The following is a 23,852-nucleotide window of genomic DNA, read 5'->3' on the forward strand; positions in this document are numbered from 1 at the left end:
CTTCCTTCTGCTCCTGACACAGAGCTCCTGAAGATCTTGAAATTCCCAAGTGGTGAGAGCAAAAGCGTCTTTTCTTATGCTGATGGCGTGACTTTAGAACCTCACCTGAGGGTGGGGGCTGGTTGCAAGGGGAACCAACCCTGTGATTAAAGGGCTAGAACCGGGGCTTCCCTGGTGGCGCAGTGGTTGAGAGTCCGCCTGCCGATGCAGGGGATACGGGTTCGTGCCCCAGTCCTGGAAGATCCCACATGCCGCGGAGCGGCTAGGCCCGTGAGCTATGGCCGCTGAGCCTGCGCGTCCGGAGCCTGTGCTCTGCAACGGGAGAGGCCACAACAGAGAGAGGCCCGCGTACCGCAAAAAGAAAAAAAAGGGCTAGAACTTTCAGTCCCACACCCTTGACCTCTGGGAAGGGGAGAGGGGCTGGAGGTTGAATTGATGCCAATTGCCAGTGATTTAATCAACTGTGCCTATGTAATGAAGCCTCCTTAAAAAAACCAAAAGGATGGGTTGGAGAACACAAGGAACACAATCTTGCCTTTCCTTCCTTAAGGATGAGCCCTTAACCTGTCGGCTCTGATGCTATCTCCAGGTAGATAGTGTCACAATTGACTTGAATTGTAGGACACCCAGCTGGCACTGGGGAACTGCTTAGTGGTGTGGGGAAAAACCCACACACGTTGGAACTGGTGATAAGAATTGTTAAGTCCAGAGTTCAGTGAGCTTTGGCAAATGTATCGAGTTCTGTAAATCACCACTACAATCAAGATATTTCACACCAGGGCTTCCCTGGTGGCACAGTGGTTAAGAATCCATCTGCCAATGCAGGGGACACAGGTTCGATCCCTGGTCCGGGAAGATTCCCACATGCGGCGGAGCAACTAAGCCCGTGTGCCGCAACTACTGAGCCTGCGCTCTAGATCCCGCGAGCCACAACTACTGAGCCCACGTGCCACAACTACTGAAGCCGCTGCGCCTAGAGCCTGTGCTCTGCAACAAGAGAAGCCACCGCAATGAGAAGCCTGCACACCGCAACGAAGAGTAGCCCCCGCTCGCCGCAATTAGAGAAAGCCCGTGTGCAGCAACGAAGACCCAACACAGCCAAAAATAAAACAAATTTAAAAAAAAAGATATTTCACACCTTCTCCCCCCCAAATTTCCATGCCCCTTTGCAGTCAACCCCTCCCTCCAGACCCTGGATCCTAACAACTACTAACTCGCCTTTCTCTCCGCTGTAGTTTTCCCTTTTCTAGAATCCCACATAAATATAATCATGCAGTATGAAATCTTTTGTTGTCTGCCTGCTTTCACATAGATTAATGCATGTTTTTATATGGATCTGTAGTTTTCCCTCTTTGTTGTTTAGTAGTGTTCCATTATATGGATATATCAATATAATTTGTTTATTCACCAAGTGATGGACATTTGGGTTGTGTCCAGTTTTTGGCTATTACAAAGAAAATGTTATGAACATCGATATTCAAGTTTTTGTGTATAGTGCATATGTTTTTTTCTTGGATAAATATCCAGAAGCGATATTTCTGGGTCATATGGTTAATGTGCATTTATTTTTTTTTAATGCAAAACAGTTTTCCAAAGTGGCCATATTATTTTGCTTTCCCATTGCAATGTTTGAGAGTTCCAGTATTCTACATTGTTGCCAACACTTGATATTATCAGTTTTTTTTAATTTTTGGCCTTTTGTGTATGTAGAGTGGTATCTCATTGTAGTTTGACTAGCATTTCTTAATGATAAATAATAATTGAGCATCCTGTCTTGTGCTTATTTTCAATTTGTGTCTTCTTTTGTAAAGTGTCTATTTAAATCTTTTGCCCATTTTCTAAAATGGAATATTTTTGTCTTCTTTTTATTAAGTTGTAAGAATTCTTTATATATCCTGAATCCAAGTTCTATATCAGATAGTTATTTTGTAAATACATATTTATAAATGTATTTGTATTTGTAAATACATACAATTTTCTACCTGTTTTTGGCTTGTCTTTTCAATTTCTTAAGTGTCTTTGAAGAGCAAGAGTTTTTAATTTAAAAGTCCAATCTGCCATTTTTTCTGTTATGGTTTGTGTTTTTTTTGTTTCCTAAGAAATCTTTGCCTAATATAATGTCACAAAGATTTTCTCCTATGCTTGCTTCTAGAAGTTTTATAATTTTAACTCTTATGTTTACATTACAACTGAATTTTTTTTATGTGGTATGAGTTAAAGGTCAATGTTCCTTTCTTCCTACATGGATAGCCAATTGTTCTAAAAACATTCTTGAAAAGATTACCCTTTCCTCATGTAATTATCTTGTTGAAAATCAATTGAGCATATATGTGTGGGTCTATTTTTGAACTCTCTTCTATTGCATTGATCTTACCTATTTTAAAAAAATTTTGGCCTTTTGTGTATGCTAACTAAATAAGAGTGGAAGATAAAACCACGAGTAAAAGTCTCAGCGTCATAGAGGGGACGAGGAGGAACACTAGAGATGATGTAACCCGACCTCTTTGCCTTACAGGTGGGGAAACCCTTTACAGACTCTTGGCACAGCTTGAAAGACACTTGTTTGAGTACCGTAGTCATAATATTTTACTTTATAAATGTCCTAGGTGGACACATTCCATGATCTGCTCTATTTTGGAGCAATGATCACCTTCTGGGGGGGCCTTCCTGCCGCTCAGCGTGACTTGGGGATGGATGCTCAGGCCACTGGACCCCTGAAGGGGGGACCACTGGAGGAGGCCAACCTGGGGGCAGTGGGTCCTATCTGGGCCCTTCACTCCAGCCACTGTCTTCACTTGTCAAATGAGTTACAAATAAAATGCTTTTAAGATTTGTAGGGGCTTCCCTGGTGGTGCAGTGGTTGAGAATCTGCCTGCTAATGCAGGGGACACGAGTTCGAGCCCTGGTCTGGGAGGATCCCACATGCCGCGGAGCAACTAGGCCCGTGAGCCACAACTACTGAGCCTGCGCGTCTGGAGCCTGTGCTCCGAAACAAGAGAGGCCGCGATGGTGAGAGGCCCGCACACCACGATGGAGAGTGGCCCCCGCTTGCCACAACTAGAGAAAGCCCTTGCACAGAAACGAAGACCCAACACAGCAAAAATATATAAATAAATTAATAAACTCCTACCCCCAACATCTTAAAAAAAAAAAAAAGATTTGTAGAACAATTTAATATTTTTTAAAAATCAACATTGCATCCTCTTACACTAACCCCAAACACACACCCACACACTTCAGAAATGAGACGTGGTTTTATCTATCCCTTATGTTTATTTGTTAAATATAATGTTTAGAAACAAAATTGAAAGCCAAGTTGATTTCTTTCATAATTTAAGCTATATTAACCTGCTACTCATTTTTTTCAGATGAAAAATATTTCCAAAAAAGGATTAGTAATTTGTAGTTGATGGATATTCAAAATTAATGTCAGACTGTAGAACTTGCCTCTTATTTCATTGTGAATATAAGTTGAATATGTACATATTACAGTTAAAGAACTTCTGAAACTTTTAACAATAAGAAGGAGGGCTACTTTTTTTTTTTTTTTTTGCGGTACGTGGGCCCCTCACTGTTGTGGCCTCTCCCGTTGCGGAGCACAGGCTCCGGACGCGCAGGCTCAGTGGCCATGGTTCACGGGCCCAGCCGCTCCACGGCATGTGGAATCTTCCCGGACCGGGGCACGAACCCGTGTCCCCTCCATCGGCAGGCGGACTCTCAACCACTGCGCCACCCGGGAAGCCCAGGAGGGCTACTTTAATGCTCTAAATTTTGTCATTTGTTTAAAATGTCAAGTAGTTGTCACACACACACAAAACAACAGGACATCTTCAAATCCATTTTGTTCAGAAAAAAGACTTTGTATGTGATTTCTGAAAGTTATTTAATAGCTAGAGAGACACAATCATCATATTTTTGGATATGAGATTGTTTTCTCCTTTAATTTTTTTCTCCTTTGTGGTTTCCTATAGAAATTGCCTATACTAGTTTATATTGCTGATGCTGTTGTGGTGCTTTTATAGTAAATGATTGACTCTAGAATGGTTATCCATAAAAGGACACTTTTCTTTTCTCTTTTAGAATATATTTTGTTTTTCAAACCTTAATTTTTATTTCTTCTAAGGAGTAGGGTTTCTATTGCATCTAAGGGATCCATGTAGATGTAGGGCTTAAAAGTGAGGATCAGGGGCCTCCCTGGTGGCGCAGTGGTTAAGAGTCCGCCTGCTGATGCAGAGGACACGGGTTCGTGCCCCAGTCCGCGAGGATCCCACATGCCGCGGAGCGGCTGGGCCCGTGAGCCATGGCCACTGAGCCTGCGCGTCCGGAGCCTGTGCTCCGCAACGGGAGAGGCCACAACAGTGAGAGGCCCGCGTACCCCCCCCCCAAAAAAAAAAAAAGTGAGAATCGGGACAGATTTTCAACCTCTGCTTTCTTGCTCTCCTCTCCTTCTGTCTCCTTTCTACCCTGCACTGCTTACACCCAGCCCTGCACCCTTGCCTTGGGGACCTCCCTAGGATTTATTTTCTCTTTCCTTTTCCCTGGGCTCCTCTCAGCCTCGCTGTAAAGTTCTCAGTCTATCCCTGGTCTTCTCAGTCTGTTGTCATAGTGACAACCACACTCCCAGGAGTAGCAGTCTCATGAGTGGCTGGGATGGACCTGACACCAGGTCCCACAAACAAGCCTGTAACCGTGTGGACTTCAGCGGCTCTGGGCAGACGTTTAGCTGCTGGGCCAGAGCTGTCACCATACGGTGTTGTTAAAGAGAAAGAAAGGAAAACGAGGAAGAAGCCCACACTGTTAAAAACCTAGGCTGGGGGGAGCGGCTAGCGGGCGGCCGAGTGGCAGAATGAAGACCAACGACCTGGCAGCAGCCCCCGGGGATGCTCTGGGCATGGCCTCGGGAACCCCACAGCGGAACAGCCAGAAGGCAGAGGAGAACCCCAGCCTCCTGGACGCACTCCTCCGCGACTTCCCAGCCCCGCTGGGCTCGGAGAGCCCTTTGCCATGGAAGGTCCGAGGGACGATGCTAATCCAGGAGGAGGTGGAAGACGAGCTAGCTGAGCTGGCCATGGGCTTCCTGAGCAGCAGGCGCGCTCGGCCGCCACTTGCTGCCTGCCTGGCTGCTGCGGACGGACCTTTCTGAGTTCCGGAAGTTGCCGGAACAGGTGGAGGAGGACGGCGATGATGAGGAGGAGGAGGAGGCCCCTGTGAGCCTGCTGGACGCTGCGGGCCTGGTGTGGAGCCCCTTTGACAGGCTCTGGGAAGTGTGCAGCCAGTGGCAGAAGCAGGTGCCCGTGGCTGCCTGGGTCCCGCAGCGGCAGTGGTTGGTCTCCGTGCACGCCATCCGTAACGCCCACCGCAGGAGGGAGGACCAGCACGTGTGCCTCCCAGCCTTCAGCCTGCTCTTTGGCCTATCGGTCTCTGTGGACCGCGCCTACTTTGCCGTGTTCGATGGGCACGGAGGTGTGGACGCCGCGGGGTACGCGTCTGTGCACATGCACGCTGTTGCTGCCCACCAGCCGGAGCTGCCCACTGACCCCGCGGGGGCCCTGCGAGCAGCCTTCCGCTGCACCGATGATATGTTCCTCTGGAAAGCCCGGCGAGAGTGCAGATAAAAGCTCGTTTACACTGTACCCTCATCTACAAGCGTGCAGCAGAATTACGTCTAAAACAACACACGTACGGTAAAAAACACCTTATTGCTAAAAAAATGCTAGCCGTCATCTGAGCCTTCCAGTTGTGATCTTTTTGCAGTAGGAACATCAAAGATGACTGCTCACAGATCACCATGACAGAGAATAATAATAATGAAAAACTTTGACATATCGCAGGAGTTACCAAAATGCGGCACAGAGACAGGAAGTGAGCAAATGCTGTTGGAAAAATGGTGCCAATAAACTTGCTCGGCGCAGGGTTGCCACAAACCTTCAGTTTGTGAAAAACGCACCATCTGCAAAGGGCAATAACGCAAAGCAGCAACACGAGGTCCACCTGACCCTCCCCACCCTCCAAACACCTCCCCCGGGCAGGTCTCTCTAGGCTGCTGGTGTCGGCAGTTAGCGCGATGAGGCGCGTCTGTTTCTGAAAGAAGACGCATTGGTCCCTCTGTGACCGTACCGCCCACTGAACCTCACCTCGGAACCTCGGGGGTCCTCCTAGCAGGGTGGATACTAAGATCGTGTCCATTTCTGAGATCGGGAAACAGGCCCAGAGAGCTGAGGCCTGGCCCAGTCGACACGGCAGGAGGAGACGGGGGAAGCGGGGGGCGGGGACGGAGGCACCGTCATCGTCATCGGATGCTCTGAGCACAGACCTCACCAGAATTCACAAGGCTGCGTTTGAATCTGAACAGAAAACCTTCCAGGTCTAAGACTGTGAGCTGGGAGCCCCGCCACCGGGCAGCTCAGGGCTGCCGCTCTAGTCAAGAAAGAATTCTCTGAAGCACAGCTGTTTAGCTTAGGCTGTGTTTATTAAAAACACCTTTGCCGAGACGTTAAAAAAAAAAAAAAACCTAGGCTGGTTCATTGCCTGCTCACTGATGAGGAGTTAAAGGATAAGGTAAAGATAGGTACAAGTATTTAGAGAAATATGACTATAGACAGATGCCATTCCGGATAATAAGGGAAATAACGTAATTTTAGAACACAGTGAGCCACAGACCTGAGGAAACTAGTTGGAAAAACATCTCCATTTGAAAAGGACCTGAAGGGTCTTGGAGGAAAACTTGGCAGAGACTAAACAGTCAAATTAGTGAGTGTCTTTCTCAGAATTAAGGCTAGATCAGGACGAAAATCTGAAAGAGAACAGTTTGCTCCATATAATACCATTTTACCAATAACACTACGTCACAAACCTAGTTCACCCAAGTATTACATTATAGTAAGAATCCAGTGAAGCAAAGGGTGAAGGATGAAAACAGAAGTCCTTCCTCCTTCCCCTCCTTCCCAAATTCATGGAATCGTGGACCTGGAAATCATCTATTTCAACCTTACCCTCAAGGCAGGAAGCCCTTATACAGCAGTTTTAACAGGTGGCCATCCAGGTTCTGCTTCATTACTTCCAGTTGACAGAGAAGTGAGTCATGGCTTCACAAAGCAGCCCATTCTATTTTTAACAAACTTCAGGTAAAAATCCTCCACTAATAAAGAGCTAACACTCATGCTCTATTTACTCTGTTCTAGGCAGAGGCCTCCATGCATTAGCTGGGAATCTCCACACGACCCCATGCAGCAGGCCGGTGGCTCAGAGCAACTAACCCCACCACAGCAAGGACGGGGTCTGGATTTAGGTCCAGCCTGACTCCAGAGCATCCTATGTAAACCCTGTGCCATGGGGCCGCAGGTCACACATGCCTCCCTGTAGCTTCCGCTATTCACGCTGGTCTGGACACCAGCGGTCAAGCCACCACTCCCATTCCCCTTCCACTCCAATAGCCTTCAGACACTTGAAGATGGCAACTGTCATCTCCCCCCATGCCCTGCAACTCCCCTCCTCACTGTTTATTCAGCGGCAAATTTTTGGAAGCCTCTTTCATCTGGATGACCATCTTCTCAGGATGGGTACTGAAGAGCAAACACAGTAGATAAGGTATAAACAGAGTAATAATTACAGATGAAATTGTCATGTTTTGGCTACCAGATTCAGTGGAGGAAAAGATTTTATAGGTAATAAGCATAAAAATTATCTTTATAAATATTTGCTACTGCATGTATTTATGTGTACTCGCAAATCTTTTCATTACTAACATAGTAATTATCGTTCTAAACACATTATAATGCTGCATAATGATAACTTATTGTCCAAACTGAATTATATTTCAGGAGCTAACAATGAATTTGATAGATGCAACCATTTCTGTGCATCTCTGCTACCATGGCAACCAGTTAAAATAGGTTTGTTTAATTAGTTAGTTGTTGGTAAAGCACTATGAAGATGAAAACTGCTATTAATAGATGCACAGTGTTTGGTATTAACGCTAGTGTGATTAACATAAACGTAAAGTGTTTATGGCCGGAGTAGACCAATTCATTTTCCATTAACAGCCATATTTCATCATTGAATTAAGAAAAGGATTTTTTAAAACTTTTATCACCTTTTTATTTTTAACAAATTTTCTAGTCTCTCTTTTATGCTCCTCTTGGCCAAATCTTAGCCAACTCACATCATACACTCAGGCAGAAGAGAAAATGAGTGATAACCAAAGTCTCCTGATGAAAAAGGAATATCTTCTGATGGTGGTGACAATACTCAAATGCCACTGCTGAGCCTTTCCGTTTCTTAAAGCTGAATGCAGGGTATGGAGATTGCCCCGAGTGAGAGCTGGAGGAATGGCCACATCACCCGCCAGGACCTATTTCCCAAAATGGCACAAGGGCTGTTTGCAGGGAGCTTGTCAACCTCCCTTAACTCCCACCAATGCTTATGCAATCGAAGTAAAAACCGCCGTTTGCCATGCAGATGCAACTACGTGACAAGCTCCCCAGATTGTCAAACCTCCAAACAGATGGGCCCCAGGTCTGCCATAGGTTGAAATTCTGGAGCTGCCATTGCTCCTTTCCTACCTGCCTCCTTGCTATGATCTCTTGAGTCTCTGGGGAGATCTTGTAGCTGAGCTACTATCGTGGAATTTAGAAGTGGGAAGACCCACCCAAGGCCCTCTACTCTAGCTCCCTGCATTCTAATAGGTGAGGTATTTCACAGATGAGGAAAAACAAAGTTCAGAGTTAGCTGAACTCAGAGAGTGCTGGGCTGGGCTGGGCTGAGCTGGGCTCCATTTGGATTGTGGTAGGGTTACGTGGCTGGTTGGTAGTCTTATCCTCAGGTAGACTGAGAATACCTTCCGCTATCCTAGCTTAAACCAGATCCATGAACCTCTGGCTGGGTCCATTTAAATGGATTCAATGGACTACCTCATTGCCAGTAATTGAAATGCCCTCATTTGCATGAGGGCAAGGCTCAGGCCTGGACTCCTCTTTAGATGGTGGCACACCCCAGTGCCCACCTGGGGCCAAAATAAGACAAAGGATGAACATGACCTCAATATTTCCCTTCCTCTGAATACCCTGTGCTTGCATGTTGGCTTTTGTAGCAGTGTCTTACGCTCTTTCACATCCTTTGGTGTTACGCATCCTCAGATGTTAACATCTGCAGCCCTCCCACCGCACGTTAGATTTACCCCTCCTTGGAGTCATCCTTTGTGACTGACAAGGACTCTTACAGAAAAGGCATCACCAGCATCTCCATTCCCAGGTTATGTATTTGTGGTTTAAAGGAATCCTTCAGTCTGTTAAGCCTAAGGAGTGATTGAAAATGGCCATTTCAAGTCTATGGCAGATCAGTGGGAGAATTCCTGTGCTGAAGAATCTAACCTGAGAAAGAAAGGTCTGGCTTGCAAGATACCAAATGGGATGCTGTTCAAATGCAGCTTATATGTAACTGCCTGCTGGAGATGCTGTGGAGGGAATTCAGGTGACCTTGGGCCAGATGGCCTTTCAGATGCCTCCAGCCCTGAGATTCTTAATGATTGTGTTGCATGAATGGCGGCTCGATTCATTGTTGGAGAGGCTTTCTTACACCTCTACAGAGCTCTGTCCTTAGCCCTGGCAGTGCTTATCAAACTATCAGTTCAGAAAGTTGGAATTATCAGCCCCATGTGGCGTAGTGAGAAAGAGGCACTCACGAGGTCTCAACAAGTGGGGGCCATGGGCTGATCTAACAAGGTGGCACTGGAAGACCTTCTCTTTATCAGAATACCCATCTCTCTTCTCATCCTTATCATCCGTTTTGTGCTCCTATCTCAACATCTATCTTCTCTTCCCTAACACTAAGCCCTGTGTCTAAATATATGATCCTTTTTCCTTTCTTTACAGGATTTTGTTTACTCAAGAGGTCTTCCCTGAACTCTGTTAATCTCCCCAATTTATATCTTATCTTTCTCCTTCCTTTATATTCCAAACTCTTACCAAAAGAAATAATATCTGGGACTTCCCTGGTGGCGCAGTGGTTAAGAATCTGCCTGCCAATGCAGGGGAGACGGGTTCTATCCCTAGTCTGGGAAGATCCCACATGCCACGGAGCAACTAAGCCCATGCACCACAACTAGTGAGCCTGCGCTCTAGAGCCCGCGACCCACAACTTCTGAGCCCATGCTCCGCAACAAGAGAAGCCACCGCGATGAGAAGCCCGCGCACCGCAACGAAGAGTAGCCCCTGCTCGCTACAACTAGAGAAAGCCCACGTGCAGCAACGAAGACCCAACGCAGCCAAAAAAAAAGAGAGAGAGAAATGATATCTAAAGTTATTGAGCAGTTGCTATGTATCAGGAACTAGGCTTAACAATTTAAGTGGATTATTTCATTTATTTCTCATAATATGTAAATATGATAGATACTTTTATCCCTATTTAGTATATGAGGCATAGAGAGATTAAAAATCTTGCCTGAGGCCCTACAGTTAATGCTGAAGTCTGGGTCCAAATCCAGGCAGTTTAACTCCAGTGATCTTAACCAATAAGGCCTCATCCTCAGGACCTGGGTCCCTGGCAATCTGACCTTTGACCCTGCACTGCTGAAACTGCCCCTCCTTCTGCCTTGTCCTTGTCCTACTTGACCTGCCCTCCATTGACCTTCTTTCTTCCTTGACTTCATGAGACCATGTGGATCCTTTTTTTCTCTGCAAACTTCTTCCATATGCAAATGTTCTGGCCTTTGCTTTTTTTTTTTTTTATTTCCATCTTCTTCTCTCCCTTTTCTTATTTTTTGCTCTTTATCTACCTTGGCAATCTCATCCTTTCCCACATTTCAATTACAAAATCAATGCAGGTATCTGAGCTCATTTCTGAGTTTCAGTTTTTATATCTAACCGGTGAATGTCCCAGGGACACCTCAAACTCAGCATGTCCAAAGCCAAATTCATCATCTCTCCTTTATTTGTACACCAACCTCACTTCCTGCTGATGAAATGGTGTCATGTCCTGGAAAGAACACAAGGCAGGGGAATGAGAGGACGTGGATTCCAGTCCCTGACATGCTGGCTCTATGAACCCTATCTCCCGAGTAAGGGGTTGTTCAAGGGGTGGCATTAGATGCCATCCACTCTGTACTCCTACAACTCCTCATGTCCCACATCCATCACTCTTTCAGGTACCCAGGGATGGAATCTTAGAGTCATCTTTCACCCCTGCATATATTCAATCTTGAAATGGAAAGGAAATTTTTCTAATAATTAATTATTTTTAATGTAATTTATTTATAGAATACCTACAAGATGACACCACTGGGAAACACAGTGGAGAATGAACGAGACAAAGTCCCTACCTCACGGAGTGAGTGGAGGCTGACAGTAGACATCTGCATGAATAAACGTTTTAAATAATATAAAGGAGCAAAAAGAGCCATGACGAGAAAGAAAGCAGGTCAAGGGTTTGCAAGCGGCTTGGTGGGAAATGTTTTAGTTAGGGTGGTCTGAGGAGATGATGTTGGAGCATTGACCTGACAATGAGGGCACGTACCACAAAGACAGGAGGGGAGCCTGGGGAGAGGGCAAAGGTCGTGAAATGGGAGCAGTGAGAGGATCCTGGTTGGTGCAGGGCACCAAGGACCAGGGCTCAGAATGAAGGCGGGAGTCGAGGTCTTTGGGCCTGAAGGCCATGCTCAGAATTTGGATTTAGATTTTAACTGGTGGGGATACCTTAGAGGATTTTAAGCCTGAGAATAACTTGGCCTGATTACATTTTAAAAGATCACCTACTGCTATGTGGAGAATAGATCATGGAGTTTGCAGCAGGACAAGAGTGATGACAGGAAGACCTATAAGATTCAGTTGTCAGGTAAGAGAGTCTTGGGGCTTGGACCAGAATATCCATGCAGGTGACGAGCTTGCTGAAGAAGCTACATGTGAGGGGCTGTGTCCCTTATTACTGGAAGTATCCTGGAAAGGGGGGAAGTCAGGGATGTTGCCCATGAGTCAGGTTTGGACAACATGGTATGGAAGGTTTCGCTACCGCCAACATTCTACGCTCTATGAGACTTGATCCCATTTTATGTAGAACCTGCCTTATCTACTTTTTATATGGCCCCATAACCCTGTAAGTCAGAAGACAAAAGGGACAGGCATTAGCGCAGAGGTCAGATCTAACTGGAGCTGGTCTAGCTAGTTATCCTACCTTTAGGAGCTGACCGGTCCCCAGTGTAGTAGGGTGATTTGCCATAACGAACGAGCCCCATTGCATGACACCCATTTTACTTATCTACGTGGAGTCAGAATCCCCTGAGCCTCAAATTCATAGTAAAAGGGATATCAATTTGTGAAGATTAAATGAGGGAATGGATAAAGTTTATAGAAATCTAAGTTACTAAAAAGTATAAATTTTTATAGAAATCTAAGTTACTATTCTTACTTAAATGAAATTCAGTGCAAAAGCTACAATAACATGTTTTATAATGTGCTTTGTCCCTTTGCAAAGCTGTAACTGCTGGAAATGCTACAATTCTTGAACTTGCTGGGCCAGACCCAAAGACAGCTACGTGTCTTTGTATACAAAGTTAATATGTGTCAGACAAACACACTGGACTATACGCCCAGGCAAATTTTCAGTAATGAGACAAGGGTAAGAGTAAGAAGTAAGTGTTTCCCAACATGCTCTGAACAACCAGTATTCCTCTGTTTTGATGTCATCAGCACACTTTTTCTGCCATTTTATCTTTCCTCACGAAAAAGAAACCAAAAACTGTGATTTCTAATATTATTTCAAAAGTGTGCTTTTCCTATGTGGTTTTAAAAAAAAATCCACTTTTTAAAAATTAATTAGCTTATTTATTTATTTATTTTTGGCTGCGTTGGGTCTTCGTTGCTGCACGCAGGCTTTCTCTAGTTGCGGCGAGCGGGGGCTACCCATCGTTGAGGCGTGCGGGGGCTACTCTTCGTTGCGGTGCGCAGGCTTCTCATCACGGTGGCTTCTCTTGTTGTGGAGCATGGGCTCTAGGCGTGCGGGCTTCAGTAGTTGTGGCATGTGGGCTCAGTAGTTGTGACTCATGGGCTCTAGAGCACAGGCTCAGTAGTTGTGATGCACAGGCTTAGTTGCTCCGCGGCATGTGGGATTTTCCCAGACCAGGGCTCGAACCTGTGTCCCCTGCATTGGCAGGCGGATCCTTAACCACTGCACCACCAGGGAAGCCCTCCCATGTGGTTTTATAGAGAGCAATGGAATGAAGAAACATATTTGAAAAAGGGAGACAAGAGATAATCAAAACTGAATTTTGTTCTAATTCTCTTCTGAATTCTTTAACTTGTACATTGTCATAATTCAGAGCTTTACATGAATTTCATCATCAAAGAAACTTTAAGGGGAAAAGAGAATTTCTCTTTTCATTAAAATTGTTTTATTTTATGTGTATGTGTTTATATGGAAACAAAACAAATCTGATGAGAAACAGCTGGATGAACATGTGGTTTCAAAACCATTACATAATAAAAGAGGAAAAGATTCAGATTCCCACATTGCACCTAACATATGGTATTTCATCCCTACAGCACCCCCTCCCCACTTTTTAAAGGATATCAAATTCTAAAGTGATTTCACAGGTGACCCACCTTCTAGGATTACATTCTGCAAACTTATTTCCCTCCACATGCTTAGTGAAATGCGGGGTGAGGCTCCCAGATGAGTGAGCCCCCAACATGTTCTTCTCCAAACAAGCCTAAGTGTATGTTTAAAACCAAAACGTCAGGCATGATAAATCTAGGTCTATAATATATAAAGTGAAGAAAATCATATGTCACAGCAGAATATCAATGATTGACATATCAAAAACCTTCAATTCTATGGCAGCAAAGTAGGTTGTCTATAAGTTGACCAGGTCCAGACACCAACAGAATTTCTTCAGTTTTCTTAAAAAAAAAGTCTGGGACATAAACAAAAGCACCTCATGAAAGTCCTTTTTTCATGGGTCACTGAAACTCAAAATCACTGAACTTATGAAGAGTTCAAAGGAATATCATAAATCCACATAATAGGCTTGAGCACTGGCTTGGGTGTTTTAATTTCATTCGTAACACTTGAGGTTGCTGCCAAAAGTTCAATTTTCTCTCTCTTTCTTTTTAATTGAATGAAATACCGATAAAGGAATCATACCTCCTAAAAAGAAAGCACAACTTTACAAGAGAAGAATGATGACTCTCATCTCCAGTTAAATACAACTTCCATCTTGGTAAAATTGAATAAAGGAATATGCTACCAGCGAGTTGGCCAGTAATGCAGGTAGGAGGAAGGGAGTTACAAGAAGACCGGGTCCTTACTTATCCTACCGCCTCTCCCCAGGAATCTGGTACATGTCCATAAACTACTTTGACCTTATAGAAAATGGGTGGAACAGAAAAGAGTAGAATAAAAAGAGAGTAAAGACCCAAGACTTGAAGCATGTTAACCAGGAGGCCAGTTCTATGTTCAGCATCAGACCACACATTTTGCCAAATATCATAGACTGGCAAACAGCATATCTGGCCAAAATGATTGTGGTAAGAATTCACAGGTATGGAATCATGCTACATAAACAGGATCTCGAAGCAGTCTTAGTGGTAGCTCAGGGTCAAAAACCTTTCCATTTACTGTGATATTCAGCCAAACAGAGCTCCCACACAATCCTCTCATCTGGTCATGCTTTTGTGGGGCTGTGGACTCTACAATCCCTCCCACCTGGGAGGAAAATGGGATCCAACCTATTACTTTTGCAGGCCACCTTTAGGTTCATAGCTGGGGGGAACTACCATGACCACATATTGTGTCAGGGCTCAGATACTCACAGAGGCATTAACCACATTATGATTTTTCTGCAGGACCTGAGTCTTTTTCGTCTCTTTCTCCCCACGCTGCAGGCCAGTCTCCCAGCTCAGGGCCTGGAGCAGCTGCATCTGGGGATCTGCGCTCAGGACTGTGCCCTGCCCCTACTGCAGTCCCCCCACCCCACCCCTCGAACAACTGCATTCAGGACCAAGTAAGATGCTGTGCTGCACCCAGCTCCTCCCTGTCAGGGCCTATCACATGTATTGATCGCTCTCCGCTTATTACTCTTGCCCAGGCACTCATCACCTCACAACTGACTAATTCCTGCAATCTCCTGGCTGCCTTGCCTCCTCAAACCCATGCTGCAAACAAGTGCCAGCCTATAGCTTCAATGGTAGCCTCTCTTCTCTGAGCCAGACTGGGGTAATGCAAACAGCCTGGACTTTGGAGCAACAGATGGGATTCAAATCTAGGCTCCATAATTAATTAAGTTACTAACGAAGTCACTCTACCCTTAAACCCATTTACTAACCTGTAAGTGTGTTAATCCCCACGTGGTTATCAAATAGATTAAATAAGATTATATCAGTTGTATCCTTGAAAGCATCTAGTACCCGGTTTATAGCAGATATTAAATGAATGTAAATTATTATCTGTTCTTTTTCACTATATTTACTGTTCTTTGTCAACTCATTCCATGGTCTTTAATCTAGTCACCAAGACCAGGTCTTTTTCTCTAGGAGTTTGCAGTCTGGTGCAAACAGTAAAACATTGGTGTATCCCCCCCTTTTTCGGACCAAATTCAAAACAACATTTATTCACCAAACACAGAGTTAGTGTCAACTAGATACTAGATACTGTACAAGCCTACTATATCAACATGAAATACAATAAAACATGAAAAATACTGTGAAAGCAAAAGAACTATGAAAGTTCTATGAGAACCTTGCTCTGTGGTGTACCACAAAGCTTCACAGAAGAGATTCTCCAAGGATGAATAGGAGTTTGGTGGAGAGATGGGGAAGGCTATATAGAAAAATGTGAAGGCTTAGGTATGACCCGGGGAGACAGGCAGGTGAGACTTTTGAAGAAGTTAAGGCCCAAATTGTGAAAATCCTTGAATGCCATTATAGAGGTTTAGGACTTTGTTACAGGCAATTGAGAGAACATTTTAAGGAGAGAATGAAATGAAACCCAGAGATTCACAGTTCCATTGAAAAAGTTCACCAAAGGGCCTGGGTATTTCTCTTATATGTCTTTTATTTTGAATATATCAGAAGTGTTAAGGGAGTTGAGACTGACAGTGGCCAAACTCCCTTGAACACAGCCAAGTGTCTTTCCTGGAAAAATAAGAAGCATTTCTAAGCAACAGCATAAAGCTCTTGAAAATAGCCATTCCCAGTAGCTGTTTTCTAGGACTGATTCTACAGAAGTTTACCCAAGTGATTAGAAAACTCTTTGCTCTTGCAAAGATGAGGTCTCTTTACATAACAAAAGAAAGGTAATAATCCCTTACCTCCGTAACATTTCTCCATTAAGAGGGGAAGGAAATTCTAGAAATGGAAGAAAGTAAAAGAAACCAGCCCTCTGATTCAGCCCCAAATCAACTGAGGTTGGCTGTGTTGAGAGGAGGCTACTAACAATTGTTGGGCACTTTCTAGGTGTCAGCACTATGCTAGATGCTTTATACACATGATCTCACTTAATCCTCACAGTAACCTACCAAGTAGGCATTTTTACTCCCAGTTGAATTCAGGGCTTTCATCAGTCTAATTACTAGTTTCTCAAATATTTTCCTTTAAATCTTCTTTTTGTCCATAAGCGTCATCCCTTACATCTTGTTCAAGTTTAGTTTGGGTACAAATTTTACTGGAATTATCCAATAGGAAACAAGAAAATATGTGGAGAACAAAGATGAAATAACTAGGTCTTACACTACTTTCGGACCTGACAGGGACTCTGATTTTAGCACTGATCCGTTTCCTTTCTTGGGCAATCACTTATTCATTCAGCAAATATGAGCTAAGTTCCTGGCACCATGCATCTGGCTGAGGTCAGACTTAGCAAAGGGCCGTGCCTACTCTTTCTCACTCAGTCCTGGCACTGTACCCCTTATCATTCCCGTCTGCCTCTTAAAACACCCAAGTGTAACTTTGCCTGGAATACCCAAGGCAAGTTAAACCTCTTTTTTCTTCCAAGTTTGATGCAATATTGGATTACCCAAGTAAACCACCAGGATGCTAATCCTTTTAGCAAGCTCTGATGAGGTTTTGTTAAAGCTGATAATGGAAGTTTCAAAGAAATAATGTTGACACTGCTAAACAGTATTTAATACTGAAGCTTACTATCATTCAAGTCTTGGCAAGTGAAATGGTTGGTTGGTCTTGCAATAGAAGAAAAGGCATTAAACTGGATAGGAACAGGGACAAAGTTCTCAGGTGTGGGCCTCAGGTGAGCACCTGTTTTTGATCAAGAGTGATCTCTATCCACAGGTGAGCACTTGTTTTTGATCAAGAGTGATCTCTATCTATCCTCAGCTCACATAGCACCTGGAGAGTTAGGGGTTAAATCTTAGGGTTGGCAGCCCTGGGACCAACAGCTGCCAGCAATTACATTTGTCAGCATATCCTCTGCAAACCCCACTACCTCCCTGAGGCTCACTGCCAGCAGGCTCTTATTCCTGTGTATGTGGGGACATGAATCTGTTTGCAGGAAGCAGGAACTAAGCTAGGTGCTTGAGTAGATGAAGTACTTAAGAGCCTCAGGTGAGCAATGCAGTGCTACTCAGCTGTTTATTTGCTAATGACAAAATGCATTGCTGATTTGCAAGCATGGAGGTCTCTAACTGCGCAGTCCTTGGCACTCTGGGGTAGCTCTCATGTGCCTCCAGGATATAGCAGCAAGATGCATTGTGCAGATTTCATTATAAGCAAGGGATTCAGGATCCTGTAATTGGAGAGGCCACAAAATGGTCATTTATCGTAAAATATCTCCTAGCCGGATGATATAATCCTGCCATTAGGGACTCAGGCCCTGAGATAAGCATCATTCTTCCTGCAGCGTCTTCCTCCGATGCAAGCCTCTGGGAAGTGGAGCGTGCAGGGGACAGATGAATGGAAGAAAGGACAAAGAAGAGGGAGACACAGAGTGTGGTGAGGGAAGGAAACAGCCTATGCTGCATGCACAAGCACACTGCTGAGCCCAGGGGGCAGGGAGCACATCTGTCTATCAGCCATTCCCCCATGTCTTGCATAATACAAGGTGGGTATTCAATAGGGACGTGCTGAATGATGCGACTTAAAAGGCAGAGGACCAGCTCTCTCCTGCCTAAGAACGGGAACCCATCAGAACAAGGATCCCAAGGTGCCTGTGCTCCTGGCAGAATCTTCCCCAGGGCCAATGCTGTGGCCAGGTGGGCCTCCTGCTCTGAAGTTTCTGCTGTCAGGTAACACCCACACACAGCCTAGTGTCACTGAGTGTCTTGTGGTTGGATTTTTTTAGTGAAGTCTCATGCACATTCGCCTTCTATCCTTGCTTATGCAGCCTCCCACTGAACGGCCTGGCAGCACCCTTGGCTTGCCCAAACCTGGAGACAAGTAGCGTTTGCACATCCAGAGTTCCCAAAGAACAGGGCAGACGCCTCTAACTCATTCTCCTGAAGCCTTGCGAGAAGTGGCAGCCAGGGTGAGGCCAGGCTTGATTACCGCCCCCAGGACTAAAAGTAACCCAAATGCCAGTGGGCCTGGTGGGACGATGGAGCCAACCTCCTGGCCCTTCACTGAGAAGCGGCCCTGCCCTCTCCTACAGGGCACAGAGTCCTGGCAGACCTAACACCTTGGAGAAAAGAGCAGTTAGAGATGTTTTTTTATGGCATCTTTTATGAGGGCAGAGTGTACTTTCTCCCCATCTAAAGCCCACACCTTTGAAAGTCAGGTTCCTGAAGAAATGGTATATAGCTCTGTGCATGTGAAAACCACTTAGCTCACAAAGATATATGGATAAAATAGTGAAAGGTGCTCAGCTGCTGAATTAATACATTATGTACTCTGAGCAACTTAGCTGCCAGAATGCTATATATCCTCATATATCCTTGTGGAGAAAGGAGGGAAGAAAGACAGTAAGAGACCCCACATCAACAGCGTGGTGGGTAAACGTGAGACCTGTAAGATACTGGGTTGAAAGGTGCTTGTGAATCCATAAGCAGCTGCGTTCACAAAATAGAGAAAACTGCTAGGGTCCGATGTAGTCTATAGGAGCAGAGAAGCAAAGAACAATCAGGTTTTCTCACTTTACGCAATTTGGTGGAGCTGCCTTAGGCTCTGTATCAGTTTGCTAGGGCTGCCACAACAAAGTACCACAGCCTGGGTGGCTTACATAACAGCAATGTATTGTCTCACAGTCCTGGAGGCTGGAAGTCCAAGATCAAGGTGTCAGCAGTGTTTGTTCCTTCCGAGGACTTTCTCCTTGTCTTGTAGGCGTCACCTTTCCCTGTGTCCTCTCAGGGTTGCCCTCGTCTCTGTGTTGTCTGTGTCCTGATCTCCTCTTATAAGGACACCTATTAGATTAGGGTCCACCCTTATGACCTCATTTCACCTTAATTACCATTTTAAAGGCCCTGTGTCCAAATACAGTCTCATTTTCAGGCACTGGGAGTTAGGACTTCACATGCAAATTTGGGTCGGTGGGTGGAGAAACAGTTCAGGCCCTAAAAGGAGGGGACATTCTCCAAGGAGGGGGGAGGAGAACCTCCCCCATCACTGTACCAGGAATCCCTTACACCTAAATCACACGTGTGATGAGCTTCCGATGCTTCTAAGACTTTCCTGTGCCTCTAAGATCTGTGACAGAGGATGGTGACAAAGATGGCTTTAATTCCTCATCTAATTAAAAGGTGGAAACCTAGATATTTTCTCTCCTCAGCTCCTGAGCCTGCTTTGAATAGTGGGATGGCAGGGTGTCCTGGAAAAACCCATGGTGTGAAGCCAGACTCCCTGCATTTGAATCCTATGCCTGCCACGTATTAGCTTAACCCATTAGTGAAAAACAATCATGACAAGGGAAGGGATGGAACAATTAAAATCCTCAATTCCAGCCAGCACCTAGCAGAGAGTTAAAACTCTTAAAGAAGCTCAGATTTTGGAAACATAATGCTTTTTTTTTTTTTTTTTTTTTTTTTTTGCAGTACGCGGGCCTCTCACGTTGCGGAGCACAGGCTCCAGACCCGCAGGCTCAAAGGCCATGGCTCACGGGCCCAGCCGCTCTGCAGCACGTGGGATCTTCCCGGACCGGGGCACGAACCCGTGTCCCCTGCATTGGCAGGCGGATTCTCAACCACTGCGCCACCAGGGAAGCCCCAGAAACATAATACTTTTAAAAAACGTATTTATTTATTTGGCTGCACCGGGTCTTAGTTGTGGCCTTTGGAATCTAATTCCGCAACCAGGACTAGAACTCAGGTCCCCTGCATTGGGAGTGTGGAGTATTAACCGCTGGACCACCAGGGAACTCCCAAAACATAACACTTTTGTTCGAACAAGCCAGCCAATTTGTGATGGAAATTGCAACAATTCTTAGATCAAGAGTTCAGTACTTAGGATGCAGGTTAAGGAGGCCACGTCAGCTCTTCCTAGTTAGTCTTTGAGGTCTGCAATTTGCAAATGAGAAAAAAGAAAGTGATCTAATTTAAGTGACCCCATCACCCCAAGGCCTGCGAGGTGAGCCTGAGTGTGCTCTTTGAACTAGACACAGAAATGCACTGGGTCTACACCCTTCACCTATATCCCCTCCTGGCAGACAAATAATGGCTATGAGGCTTAGTAAGCACTGAAAAAGGTATAGGATTAAACAAATGGGCTGAAGGCCTCCTGTGAGCCAGGACTTAGTCACACACATCCTCTCCCAACTGCCTCAGTGTCCAGAAGAGGAAACCGAGCCTCAGGAAGAGAAGAGTTTGCCCAAGTTCATTGGCTCATAAGACTTGACTACAACCTGTGATGTCTGATTCTGAATCCAGTGCTCTTCCAGTTTCACGAGAGTTGACCCCAAGCCCCCCATCCTGCTACCCACCCTGCAGCTGGAGTGTTCATTTAAGCCCATGTCTGATCAAGTCTCCTCTTTGCTTCAAGGCCTTCAACAGCTCCATGGCTCTTAGAATAAACACACAGCTTCTTATCCTGACCTGTGAGACCCTCCTCCCTGGTGTCTTTCACCTTCCATGCCTGCACCCCTCCACTTGCTGTCCTCCTTCCAGGCCTGAGTCCTGGTCAAGCCCCCTCCCTTCACAAGAGCTCTGTGCAGGCTGGCCCTCCTCGGGCCTCCATCTTTACCTTGATGACCAGCACTCATCCTTCAGTTCTTAGTTCCATTGTCCCAGGTCCAGCGAAGACTTCTCTGCTTTCTGGGATTAGACCACACCCTCTATTATGCACTTGCATATGACCCAGCACTGCTCCTTTCCAGCACTTTCCACAGCTCATACCTATTTGTGTGATTAAGGCTAGTCTTCGATTATCTACAAACTCCATGAGTGCAGGGACCTTGCTTGTTTTCACTCATTAGGGGGCCTCCAGCACCCCGGTAGTGCTGACACATAGTAGGCACTGAATAAATATTTTTTGAATGGATTAATGAGTGTATTTGCATGCTTTTTCTCCTTTTCTATTTATTTTGCTGCTGGAATAGGGAGATTGGCTCTGGGGCAGTAGAAGGGCTTGAAGAAATTAAAATCCCCCATCACAATAATTGCTCCTCCCTGGGAATGCCTATAGAACTATTTGTCATCGTGTCGTGCTGACTTACAATCAGGTGAATAGCACATTACCATCTACCCCTGTTCAACTGAGGGCAGGGGCCATATTTTATCCTTTATTAGATGCACTGCACCTAGCACAGTGCAGGCACTCATACACTTGTTGAAGGAGGAAAAACACAAAGAGCTAACTGAAAATGACAGCTACATAAGATGCTGGAAAGAGATGGCATGATACAGGAATAAGATCTCTCAGCTCAGCTGTCAAGAAATTTAGAACACATGTAGCTGGATTAGCTCCAGGAAGGAATAGGAAAGTCTCTTCCCTTGATACCACAACAAAGGAAGAGGGAACAATTGTAGAAATAAAAATCAAGACGATGGGGATGGGGGTATTTGCTCCAGGTGCCTATGTTGCCTCCTTCCGGTCTTTCCTTGGTGAGATCCTCAAGTGGGAGTGAGAGTGGATGGGAAAAAAGACAGACTTGAAGAGAGCAGAGACGGTCTGGGAAAGCTACTGTGTAAGAAAGCCAGAAGGTTCATTAAAAATATAGAGAGTTAGTTATGAAAGCAAGTGTCAAAGGCTGAGAATTGGCTTGCTATAAATATGTGTACCATTTCTTGGGATTTCTTCAGCTGTGCTTCAATACCTAAATCCAGAGCTTGACGAATGGGGTGGAGGTTCGGGGTTAATACAGCTCATCAAGGGGTCCCAGCTGGGGAAGGAGACCAGTGACTCCAGCAGGGAAGAGATGGTCCATGGGAAGTGGGAGGAGCCCACCCATGCACATGCATACACACACACACACACACACACACACACAGTCCTCTCTTCCTGACAGAGAGAACAGGAGAACATAAGGTCCTCATGGCAGAGAATCCCAGGTCCCGGGACAGAGTTATTTAAAGAAAGGCAAGTTTCTTATAAGATTAAGAGATGAAGTAAGGATATAAAGAGATGTGCAGTAAAATGGAAAACACCCAAAGCACAATCAAGAGAGAACATACCCCATGATGAAACCATTTTACTAAGAAGCAGCTTGGACCAAGATCATCTTGGCTGATCCTAGTCTAGGGCTACATGTCTGGAGCTGGAGCTGGTAAACTGGTGTCTGCCCACAAAGTTACCTCGGATCACCTGGCTTGTGCTTGTGTTGTCCTAGGCTCAAGGAGAACAAGGTCACTCTGGTGGCGAGCACGGTTATGTAATAGAGATCAGGGAGCCAGACTCGCTTTGCTGATACAAGAGTTAACCTGCAGTCAAGGTGACTGCGGTGGTTTGGCAACTGCCCAGAGAAAAGATAGATATTCCAAGGAGAACAGCCTGGTGACGGGAACCCTTAAAGTCACAATTTGTTGAATCCTTTGAAAATAATAAAATTAGTGGGGCCCCTCCCATTAGAAGAGTTATAGAAGCACCCAGGGTGCTGGATTCTGGATGACCTTTTCGCAGCCAGACAGGGGAGGTAAGCTGCCTGACCCTGTTCCCACCTACCCCCTTCTCCCCACTTGGAAGCCAAATGCCCTCTCTCCTTCCCTGTCCTCCCTCCTTCCCACTAGTGACCTCCCTGCACTGCCTCAGATGCATCACCTAAGGGCAAGAAGGGAAAATGTCTCCCCTGGTCAGGACCAGTAGTTGAGACGCTAATCAGGGGATACGTAGGATGTTTGGGGAGGGGGCAATTTGGGAAGAGGCTAGGAGGAAATGAGTCTAGTTAAAAGGGTACCAAAAACAGTTCCGATGTAAAAACGAGCTACAAACTAGAGAATGACATGCTGAACACACACATGGTTACCTCCGGCTTTATCCAACCGAAACATTATGTCATATTTGCTTCAGATTTTTCTAAGCGAGTTCATACACCTAAGGCCCTCTGTGTATCTCTTCCTCATCCATTTCCCTCTGTTGCTTCCTCCTCGGAGTAACAGCCAATCTCCTGAATTCTGTGTTCATCCTGCTCATGTGTGTTTTTAACTTTTAATATAAATTCACATCCATAAAGAGCATGTGGTATTGTTTTTCAGGGTTTTAAAACTTTTTAAAACGTAACCTGGGTCTATTACTAATCAACTGCAATTTGCTTTTTTTCACACAGTATTTTGTTTTTGAAAAATTTTTGAGATCGTTTTTCAGACTTGATTTTGAAATTTTTTGAAATTGTTTTTGAGATGTTGATAGTTGTAGCTCAAATTTTTTCAGTTTATCTGCTTTGTAGTATTATTCTGTTAAATAAACACATTATAATTTATCCTTTTTTCCCCATCAATAGACATTTGTTTCTTTTTTTTTTTGCTTTTACAAACAATAATGTAATAAACATTTTGT

At 45.0% G+C, this 23,852-nt stretch overlaps 1 protein-coding gene and 1 pseudogene across 4 annotated transcripts in view; one reads left to right on the top strand and one right to left on the bottom strand.

Annotated features, from left to right (window-relative positions):
• The window catches only part of PSD3 (pleckstrin and Sec7 domain containing 3), a gene marked incomplete at both ends in the record, with an annotated part of 563,129 nt that overhangs the window by 501,575 nt on the left and 37,702 nt on the right, over positions 1–23,852 (bottom strand). The gene's annotated exons all lie outside the window — the stretch shown is intronic.
• Positions 4,847–5,615, top strand: LOC307068763 (protein phosphatase 1F-like; annotated as a pseudogene). The gene has a single exon. The product of its transcript is annotated as a protein phosphatase 1F-like (transcript).

This window comes from Hyperoodon ampullatus (assembly GCF_949752795.1).
Source record: "Hyperoodon ampullatus genome assembly, chromosome: 20".
NCBI classification, from domain to species: Eukaryota; Metazoa; Chordata; class Mammalia; order Artiodactyla; family Ziphiidae; genus Hyperoodon; species Hyperoodon ampullatus.